Here is an 11,824-nt window from a genome sequence, read left to right as displayed (position 1 = left end):
CTATTTTATCTTTTCTGTAAAGTATTTCTAGGATGTAAGATACTCTGTCATCTAACCGATTTATGCAAGCGTTAAAAGCGTATTTACTATTATATTCTAGCCGTTAATTGTTACGTCTCGTTGATGTGAATGAAGATAAATTACGCAAAATAAGTGTTGGAAGCTTAATTCCATATTTGATAGAATCTTCGATTCCCGGATGGATAGATATTTTACTCGCTCTGTCCCTACATGTCGACCCGTTAACAACGTACGCAACACAAGTTACATAGTATAGCCATAAGTTCTATCGGTCAAACAAATCTTTATTTCTTACCAAGCAATAAACCAAATCATAGAGCTTTCAAACGAAAAGAAAAGTTATCCAAAATGGCCGCCGCTAGCAGCTGTACAGGCCCGAAGTCTGTGAAGCCATGCATCGATCGCTTCACGCACGGTATGAAACGGCATTTCTCGAGCTGCACGCAGGATGCTGGTCTTCAAACTCTCTAAATTGGAGTAATTTCGATCGCAGGGAGTCTCCTCTAACTAACTCCAGAGGATTTAAATCTGGGCTGCCTGAGGCCCATTCATCCGCGATTATGAAGTCAGGAACATGCACTGCAAACCACTGCTGAATTATCTTGGCTTCGTGAGCGCAGAAATGAATATCAGTCACCCCGTAATATGAGATGCCCCACCACCACCCACCCCATGACAGAAGCCGGATGGTGACGACGTTGGACTCACGGAGCATTTTCTCTCGCTTCATAACAATTGTGAGGATATAGTCGATCATTTTGTCGGTTGAACTTTCCCTCGAAGGTAAAAATTATTTCATCAGAAAATAGAATTTAGCGATATTTTATTACCGGGAAATCGTTGCAGAAGCGCAGCACACCGAGTTCGCCTTCCTTCAGTTTTGGCGTCAACATATGGCTAACGCACCGCCGGTATGCACCGAGATCGAGATCTTCTCGTAAAATGCGACTCATACTTCGAGTTGAAAGACCTATTTCTGTCGAAATTCGTTTCTGCTTGCGGAAAGGATTGCGACGAACACGCTCACGCACAGCAATCACGACATTCGGGCAACTTACGCCCCTCCCGCGACCTGTTAACCACATCAGTTGTTTCGCGGTATCGAGTTAATGTTCTAAAAACGAATCATTCCCGTAGCCTTTTGAGGTTTTGTGTAAAACAGAACCTTATTAAAATCGGTTTACTGTCTGTCTGTCTGTCTGTGCGTCTGTCTTTTTTGCTGATGGAAGGTGGAAAACTTCAAAAGCTACCGCAGGCTCCTGCCACACGGTTATGTGGGACCCTTACCGACTAAAACCACCTCCTTCTCTTTCCACTCTCCCCGTGGGACTCACATTTAGTATTACGTCGCGGGGCTGGATCAGAATTTATTCTGCGCTCATGTTAATATTCTTGTTCCTCTCGCGTTCATTCTTTCGGATGACTTCTTCCTGACTAAGCTTCTTTCCGATGGCTGCAATCATTTTTCCGACTTCGGTCCATATCCCCTTTGCTTTCATCATAAGTTCCATTATATTTTCGGATGTAAAGTGCTCCCCGGTTGTAGCTTCTAATGTAGCCCTTTGGGCTTCGAATCTGGGGCAATGAAAAAAGACCCAAATATTGCGTCCTCTGCAATATTTGGGCAATATTGCGCATTATCACGCCCAAATCGATACAGATATGCTCGATAGTCTCCGTGTCCGCTCAAGAATTGAGTTAGGTCGAAACCTACTTCCCCGTGAGGTCGCTCGATCCATTTCCGGATATCCCATAGGATTTTCTGAGTCCTGCGGCCTTTTTCTGACTCGTCCCACTTCTCTTGCCATTCCGCGACAGTTTCAGTTCGTGCGAACTGTCGCCGACGAGCAGGAGATTCTCCGGTGAGATACGCTGGATCGTAAAGTCATTGTATTTCTTTCGCCAGAATCTCAATCGGGACCATTCCTGCTATCATGCAAGCTGCTTCATTGGAAATTATTCTGTAAGCGCAACATGTTCGGACTACACTTATGCGATACGCAGCTCCAATCTTTCTCTTATTTGCTATCTTTTTCAGTGCATCTGTCCATACTGGGGCTGCATACAGTAGGATCGAACTGACCACCTTCGAAATAAGGAGTCGGCGACTCGGCCTTGGGCCACCTACATTTGGTAGCATTCTCGCAACCAGCACTCCGATGCTATATGCCTTGGTTGCTGCACCCTCCACATGCAATCTGCCGTTTAACCTCTGGTCAATCATTGCACCTAAGTATTTAAGCGCAGGCTTGGAACGAATTGTTTGGGTTCCAACTTTGATCTTCATGGAAGTGGACTTTCTCCGCTTGGTAATAAGTACTACTTCCGTCTTATGCTTTGCGAGCTGTAGACCAGCATTCTCTAAACCATGATTTAATCTCATAGACTGCTTCATTTGCATAAAGCTCGACTTCTTCGAGAAGGCGTGCAACAACCGTCACACCAATATCGTTCCCGAAACCAATGGAGGCCACACCAGTAGGAAGCTCTAGGGTCAGTACTCCGTTATACATAATAGTCCAGAAGAGTGGCCCTAGGACAGACCCTTGTGGATCTCCGTATGCCGTTTGGTATGATTTCATTCCTTCATCTGATTCGCAGTACAGAATCCTATCGATTAGGAAGTCGGCAATGATACGCACCAGGTACTACGCCACGCCTAAGTTGACTAGGGACTCAAGTATCTTTCTCCATCTAGGGGAATTGAAAGCATTCTTCACATCAAGTGTAGTCACTGCACGACATTTGTCCCCGTCAAGTGCGGTCTTAGCTGTGTTAGCTACTAGGACAACTGCATCCATTGTAGACCCCCTCTTTCGAAAACCGAACTGATTTTCGGAGAGACCGCTATGCTTTTCGGCAATTCGAAGTAATCTGTTAGAGATTACTCATTCAAATAGTTTGCCAGTATTATTTAGAAGGCATATCGGCCTGTAGAACGAAGCTTCACCTAAAGGTTTGTTTGGCTTGGGGACTAGTATTAATTGCTGCTTCTTCCATTGTGTAGGAAATGCTCCTTCTTTAAGGCATGTGGTGAACGCCTCGGCAATCATATTTGGAGCTATTTTGACTGCTGCCTTGAGAGCTTTATTGGGGATGCTATCCAAGCCAGGTGCTTTATTTCCAACAATTTTATCTGCAGCTTCGAAGATCTCCTTTTCACTTAGCATGGGAACTTCGGCGGTGTCTATCTGGACAGTGGGAAGGTTTGCGGTAGTCACATTCTGTGGGAAAAAATCCGTTACTATTTTATTAAGCAGAGTAGAGCAAGAAATCGGTGGGAAGCGTTTGCTTTTGTCTTTTGATATTATTGTTTTATAGGCGCTACCCCAGGGGTTCGTGTCAGCTTCATTACACAATCGCTTAAAGTGTTCGCTTTTACTTTTTATTATGACCACATGTAATTTCTTCCGAGCGTTTTTGTAATCTTCATGTAATTGCTCGTATTCAGATCGGTTTCTATTTCGCTGACTGCGTCTTCTGGTCTTGAGGCAGGCCTTGCGGCATTCTCCAATTTCCGAATTTCACCAAAAGTTCGTCTGTCTGTCCGTCACGCGCATTTTTCTTGGAGACGGTTATAGCGATTGACACCAAATTTGGTAGAAAGGTGGGAACTGTGACCCCTTACACCCTTTTACGTCGAATTTAAGGAGGGGGTCTCCATACATGCAAAAGGGGGTGTAATTTTAATTAAAGGTCTCGGGTAGTACTTTTCGAAGCCGGTTTTAGTTTTGCCAGTTGATAAAAAGGTGGGCAGTGCGGGGGTTGAAAGTGATCCTTTTGTTTAAGGGGGCCATTCTCAGAAACTACCCCACCGAAAAATCTAAAAAAATCAGGAGGCTGCCACTATATGGTGCCTGGGCTCTGAAATACCTTCCATACCGATATCTGTTCAAATAATGTTGATAATATAATAGTATTCGGTTGGGAAAGAGAAATGTCGTATTTGTGATCGAAATTTGACGCTTGATTCAACGTACTTAGAATTATCCGATTTAAGTCAAATATACGCCGTTTCGTTCGCAAACTTCTTACCATTTAGAAGGCAACTTCATTATCGCCCCTTGTAAAACCCGCCCTCCTTATTTGCAAAAAAATCAGACACTTTTGAGGCCAACTTAGCAGCACCAAAAGCACTTTGCATGGACCGGAAGAGATGGTAATCACTTGGTGCCAGTTCCGGACTATATGGTGGTTGCGATAGGACATCCCATTCGAGCTTCCGTAGCTTCTGGTGGGTCATCAAAGCTGTGTGAGGCCGACCGTTGTCCTATTGGAACACAACACCATTCCTATTGACCAATTCTTGGTGCTTCTGGTCAATCGCCTGCTTCAAACGGTCGAGTTGCTCACAATAAAGGACCGAATTGAGGGTCTGGCCATAGTTGAGCAGCTCATAATGGATGATTTCCTTCCAATCCCACCAAACACACAGCAAAACCTTCCTGACCGTTAATCCAGGCTTGGCGATGGTTTGGGCCGCGCTTCGCCCACGATCTTTTTCGCTTGAGGTTCTCGTACGTGATCCACTTTTCATAACCAGTCACCATCCGCTTCAAAAATGGGTCAAATTCGTTCCGTTTCAGCAATGCATCGCAGGCATTGATTCGATCCAAGAGAGTTTTTTGCGTCAACTCGTGTGGTACAAAAACATCCACCTTTTTTTTGGAATCCAATCTTCTGCAAATGGTTTCAAACGGTTTCATGGTCTACACCCAGTTCCTGGCCAATCGAACGAATGCTCACATGCTGGTCTACTTGGATGATTTCGACGATTTTATCGGTTTCTGCGACGATTGGCCTACCAGTACAGGGTGTATCTTCGAAATCTACTACACCAGAACGAAATCGATCGAATCAACGTTGTTCTGTGCGAATCGTTACAGTATCGGGCCCATAAACTTCACAATTTTTTTCGACCGCCTTTGTTGCATTTTTACTTCTCAGGTAGTAAAAATGTAAAATATGACGAATTTCTTGCTTGGTAGACTCTATTTTTGACGCACTATAACTTGATACTGAAACGTGTGATCATAAAACTGTCAAAGAGGCATCTGTCGGTTTTCGGCATATTCTCACATTGATGCAACGCAATAATCGCGATTCTTTTTTCGTAGTTACCGAACTTCATCGTGTTGTCGTTCACGCGCTACTGACCTCCGGAACCTGAAAGTCTGACGGAAGTGGGGTATGGTTAGGTACTCTGCGTGTGCAGTGTTACCAATTTCGGCGGCCTAACATTTCTTGGTATACTCATCGACTGACAGAACTTACCGCTACACTATTTACATAAAAAAAGATACCAAAGAGACGCGTTGTATTAGAGAATCAGCAACATTCGGAGAACTAACTTGGATGATGTGACCAAAGTATTTATCTATTCGTGAAATAATTGTTTCCATATGACAAATGAGAAATTTTTCATTATTCGGTAAATTGACTGAACACTAAGATCTGGGAAATGTGTAAAAAGTTCGATTCTTCCGTGGCGTTGTTTCGATAAATTATTGTTACGAATTGATCCAACACATTTTAATGCTTTAGTGAATTATATCAATGTCTTCTACTAGTTCATTAAAGAATTAAGGATTCATGGTGTCCTGTTTTTCGATTTCGCCGCAATTTCTTCTTTATGTAGTTGCCATAAACCCCTATGTGGGGTTTACTTATTAGAAATTATCTAAATTCGGCTGATTTCTCATGAAATTGATGTTCTAGACAAAATCGACTTGTTTTATAATACAAATATACATTTTATGACAAAAATATACAATTCTTCGCGAAATTCCATAGCTTGCTAATTTGGTTGTTTTGCAACACAATTTTTTATTTCAATTTTAGAATTTTGACGATATCTCTCTTATGAAAATTATTTTTGTTTATTTTTCCAAGCAGCTTAAATAAAAATGGTATTAAAGTTTTAATTTAGATTCGCAATGAATGTTAACATAAAGAGTGCATTTATTGGGGAAAAAATAGTTAAAAAATAATAAAAATAGCAATATTTCGAGGGAATAGATATATTTACAGGGGTCAAATGCAATTTCCTTCTGCAAAAGATTTTTGCTCTTTATTTTAAGTTTCTTGAAATTGATTAGATTTCATAAATACCTGTGACATTTCCCTTGGTCCCATTTGACTTTTGGTGCATCTTTAAGATAATTATTAAAGTTGTATGAGATAGATTTCATGATATATGCTTAAGTAATTAATTTGAGTTGATTTTATTGATAAAAATCGGAATCTCAGAATATTCCCAATGAAATTGTTTGCTTTAAAGGCCAATACAAAACGGCTTATAGTCCTCATCTTGCCTTTATTTGTTTTTTGTTTTTTGGAATTTTCTTTTGGAAAGAAAAATTGAAATTATTGAAAAAAAATTTTGAATTTGAGTGTTTGAGTCGATTTGGTGCACGCAAAATTAATAAATAATATTGTAAAGGAATGTTGTTTTGATTCAATTGATTTTAATTGAAGTTGAAGTAAAAGATTTGAATTGAACATATTCCATTTGTGGTCAAAGGGTAGTATAGGTCCCAGGGCGAAACGTTGATTGGTACTCACGATGGAGCATAAAACCTGGGAACGCCAACACCAACAGCTCTACTACCAAACCCTATGTCCACCTCCACGTGGTGACCGGTAGGAGCTCTTTCTTAACGAAAAGCTGCAGACGGAGAAGGATGAAGGCGAGTCTCCCGCGCCTAAAAACGGAACGCGCCTAACACGGAAAAAACTTGTTACGAAGCCACAATAGGAGCCTCGAACTGCATGGACTTTACAACGACAAACCCAGCAACGAAAAAGGAATACCGATTTGGGGATTTTCTCCTGGAACGTACGCTCTCTGTACAGAGATGGGGGGGTTGGGTAGGGCTGACAACCCTACACGGAAAACAATTTGTTACGAAGCTACAATAGGAGTCTCGGACTGGACGGATTATACAACGACGAACCCGGCTCCGACAACGGAATAACGATTTGCGCATTTTCTCATGGAACGTGCGCTCCCTGTACAGAGATGAAGCTGATAAGCAGCTGGCCGATACCCTGTCCCAATATAGGGCTGATGTAACAGCGTTACAGGAGTTGCGTTGGACAGAGACCGGTTTCCTGGAGAAGAGCCGCTACACCATGTGCTTGGAGTAGATTTCTTAGTCAGCCAAAAAAATGAAAGCTACTGTTATCGATTTTGTTTTCGAATTTTTCGAAATATAAGCCTCATAAACGTTCACGCCCCTACAGAGGAGACTGTAGAGCCGGAGCAGGATACCTTCTTCGAGGCAATTGAGCGGACCCTCGAAGCCTGCCCTAAGTATGATGCCAAAATTATACTTGGAAATTTCAACGGTCAAGTAGGGACATATGTATTCAGGCAATACGTCGGCTCCCATAGCTTACATAGGAATACCAATTACAACGGACTGCGGATTATTCAGTTAGCAGTATCGCACGAAATGGCTGTTGGAAGTACTTGGTTTGTGGGGAAAGCGGTCCACCAACATAGGTGGGCCTCTCCAGACGGGACCACTTTCAATCAAATTGACCACGTGCTGATCGAACGCCGCCGTCTCTCAGCCTTGATGAATGTCAGAACATACAGGGGGGCCAATATAGAACTCGGATCACTATCTCGTTCGCATGGTGCTCCGAGCTCGAATTAAAGCACCATCTACGATTCCCTCTGACAATCAGGTGAGAGTGAATACTGAAGCCATTCACAACACAGCCCCCCCCCCTAATACCTATAAGAGCGAAATGGATGCCACAATAACCGCAGTCAACAGAGATCCTGGAGATGAAGCATCAACAAATGATCTTCACAACCACCTGAAGAACGTTATCATTGATACGGCCACGAAGATACTTGGCCCCAGCCGCGATGATGAATGTAAACTAGCAACGGAACGGAAGAATGCTACATACCGAGTAATGTTGTATTCTCAAAGAACACGGGCAGGTGCAGATACTTATCAAGAACTCCGGCGTGCGGAGAAGCGATTTCCCAGATGGAAAAAGGAAGCCTGGGAGAACCAAAAAGTCTCTGAACTAGAAAAGTATAGAGAGCAATCGCACCAGGCGCACAAGTTTTACCAACAAGTCAGCAGGATGAGCCTTATACACCTCGATGCTCATCATGCCGAGGCAAAGAGGGAAATCTGATTTCCGAAAGAATGGGCATGTTGGAGCGATGGGTTGAGTATTTTGATGAACTGCTCAACAACTAAAATATCGGCGTTGCCACCACCAAACCAATGCAATTAATCGGCTTAGAAACCATAAGTCGCCAGAAGCCGATAGAATTACAGCCAAATTGGTTAATTATGGAGGCGACCAATTACACCAATCAGTTTATCTGATGCTCAAAGTATGGGACAGCGAATCTATACCTGACGACAGGCAACGAGGCATTATCTGTCTCATACATAAAAAAGGGGATATCACGCAGTGCAGCAATTATAGGGTATCACGTTGCTGAGTACCATCTATAAGATATTCTCAGCTATCTTCCTGGGCCGGATAGTCCCATACGCCCAGAACATCATTGGCTCATACCAAAGAGGCTTCACTCCAGGCAAATCAGTAACAGATCAGATTTTCTCTCTGAGGCAAGCGATGGAAAAACTGTTAGAATATGGACATCAGTGATGCCTATGATAGCATAGCCAGGGTAAAACTGTACACGGCCATGAGAGAATTCGGTGTCCTGACGAAATTGATAAGATTGACTAGGCTGACCGCGGCCAATGCGCGAGGTCAGTTAAAAGCAGCAGGATCACTCTCAAGATCATTCGACATCAATAACTGTCTACGACACGGGGATGCCCTATCATGCGTTCTCTTTAACCGGGCCCTGGAGAAAGTGATCCGTCATAGTGAGGTAAATGCGAGGGGTGCGACCTTCTTTAAGTCCACCCAACTACTGGCCTAAGCTGACGATATCGACATCATGGGAAGAACAAACCGAGATGTACAGTCTACTTTCATCCAGATCGAGTAGGCGGTGCGAGATCTTGAGCTGCACATCAATGAAGGCAAGACCAAACGGGAAGAATAAAGATAGGAGACTACAACTTTGAGACCGTTGATAATTTCTCCTATCTAGGGTCGAAAATCACAACTGATAACAGTTATGACGATCACCATAGGGTCAAAGCTCTTACTGGACAAGACAATGATCTTGCCAGTCCTCATATATTCCTCAGAGACTTGGAGACTTAGCAAAAAAAATTGCGAACTCTTGGCCGCGTTCGAGAGAAGAATCCTCCGAAGAATTTTTGGCCCCCTACATGAGGATAGACGATTCCGCAGCCTACATAACAACGAAATCAATGAGCGATACCATGACCGTCTGGTTGTGGATAAAATCCGACTCAATAGGTTACGGTGGGCGGGACACTTAATCCGTATGGATGAGGATAATCTAGCCCGGAAAGTTTATAAAGGCAATATCTATGGTAGAAAAAGAAAACGAGGCAGACCCTGCCTAAGATAAAGCGATGGCGTAGGTCAGGACGCCAGACAGTTTTTAGGGATATCAAATTGGTGGACCTCGGTGCAAAACCGGGGTCTCTGGAGTTTCTTATTAAGGCAGGCCTAGACCGGATACCGGTTGTTGCGCCGATGATGATTTGTTGTCAATTAAAAATAATAATATATAGTTGGCGCTGTTGGTGTTGAATATTGGAGTAAAAAGACTCCTACATTTAATCACTCATTTCAGTTTTGACCATCGTTGCGATAACAGAGAATAGAAAGGAAAAAAAGGATGGAAAAGAGCCAAGAACGTATACTTTTTCTGTATGAGTTCAAACCCGGTCATAAAGCGGTGAAGGCGACCAAGAACATTAACAGCGCATTTGGACTTGATGCGGTAACCGAACGAACCGAACGGCGGTGGTTCGAAAAATTCCGGTCAAGCGAGGTAAACCTTCAAAGTGAGCCACGTGGACATCCAAGACCATCGATTGACAACAACGAGCTGCGTTTGGGCGTACACTATTCGAGCGTTTTCCGGCACTTGCCACAGCTTGGAAAGGTGAAAAAGCTCGACAAATGGGTTCCGCATGCCCTTACGGAGCAAAACATGGCGCTTCGAATGGAAATTTGCAGTTCTCTACTCACCCGCAACATGACCGATCCCTTTTTGCACAGAATAGTGACATGTGATAAAAGGTGGATATTATACGACAATCGTCGCCAATCAGCACAAGCGAAGAAGGTATTGGTGACTGTTTGGTGGTCTACAGCTGGAGTTATTCACTATTCTTTTTTGGCACCTGGAGAAACGACAAATGCACAGAAATACTGTGCCCAACTCGAGGAAATGCACCAAAAATTGAGTATTCAACGGCTGAGATTGGTCAACAGCGATGGTGTGATACTCCTTCACGACAACGCACGACCTCATCTTTCCAGAACAACGGTTCAAAAGTTGAACGAATGAGTATGAGACTCTGCCTCATCCACCATATTCACCGGACCTTTCACCAACCGGCTACCGTTTTTCTAAGCATTTGGATCATTTTTTGGCGGAAAAACAATTTAGGAACGAAGAGGCCATCAAAATTGCCTTCGACGAATTCATCAACACCCGACAGTTGGACTTCTACAGGGTGCGGCAGCATAACTTCCTTTTTTCAAAACTCAATAAAAACTATTGTATGCATAGGAAAATATCTATTTATTTTTTATAATGTAGGTACATGTCTAAAGTTTTTATTTGCATTGTTTTGAAGATCAAATCTGTTAGGTGACGTCCCCCATTCTCCATAAATAGCGTAAACCGATTTCTGGCGTTTGTCATGACTCTTGTTAGCATAGCAGGTGTTATGTTGGCAATTTCTTCTTGGATGTTGATCTTCAAATCTTGTAGGCTTCTTGGACGGTTCACATAAACACGGGATTTCAAAAAACCCCATAGAAAAAAATCACAGCCCAGTAGCGCATGTTTTGTTTGTTAACCGACCCACACAAATGAAAATGGGCTTCATCGCTAAAAAAACAATAGCACCCTCGAGAACGACATCAAGAAGAAGCTCACACGCGTTCATCCGAGAATTGAAGTCACGTTCTGAAAGTTCCTGCACTATCGCCATCTTATAGGGATGAAAATGAAGATCATCACGAAGAATTCTGCTCACAGAACGCCGTGGCGATCGCAACATTGACGCTCTCACTGCTTCAATGTTCTCAGGTGATCTAACGGGCCGAGGGACTCCAGTTCTTCCTTTCGTCGCACTTGCAGTTTGTCTGAATGTAGTGACCCATGTAACAATTGATTTGCGGTCTGGGACGGGAGCCAACGGGGCTAAATTAAAACGATTCGGAAATGCACGCTGTATTGCAATAACCGAACATCCGCTTGAAAAGTAAACCTCAACGGCAAAGGCACGCTCCTCACTATTCCAACGCATGATGGCGACTGAACCATGTCGGGACAAAACTTTACAGTATCCCCTCTTTAACGAGACCACTAGTGCTCCGCTATGACATCAACTAACTGAGTGGCGCACATTTTAAAAAAGGAAGTTATGCTGCCGCACCCTGTACGAAACTGGCATAAATGCTCCTGAATCTTACTGGGAGGAGTGTTTTGAATTGACTGGCACTTATTTTGATTAAATAAATAAATTTTTGTAAGCTTTCAAATTTTAGTACAGAAACGGCCATTTCATTTTCAGCAACCTAATATTTACATGATCTATCGCACATGATTTTTGCCTGTGGAAAGCCACAAGGATAATGAAAAGTTCTGTTCAATGCGAATCGCCACCAAGATCAGCAAACGGCAGCTGGGCAA

The sequence above is a fragment of the Hermetia illucens genome, chromosome 1 (assembly GCF_905115235.1).
Source record: "Hermetia illucens chromosome 1, iHerIll2.2.curated.20191125, whole genome shotgun sequence".
Taxonomy (NCBI): domain Eukaryota; kingdom Metazoa; phylum Arthropoda; class Insecta; order Diptera; family Stratiomyidae; genus Hermetia; species Hermetia illucens.
The sequence above is the reverse complement of the archived record's forward strand: the minus strand, read 5'-3'. Positions refer to the sequence as shown.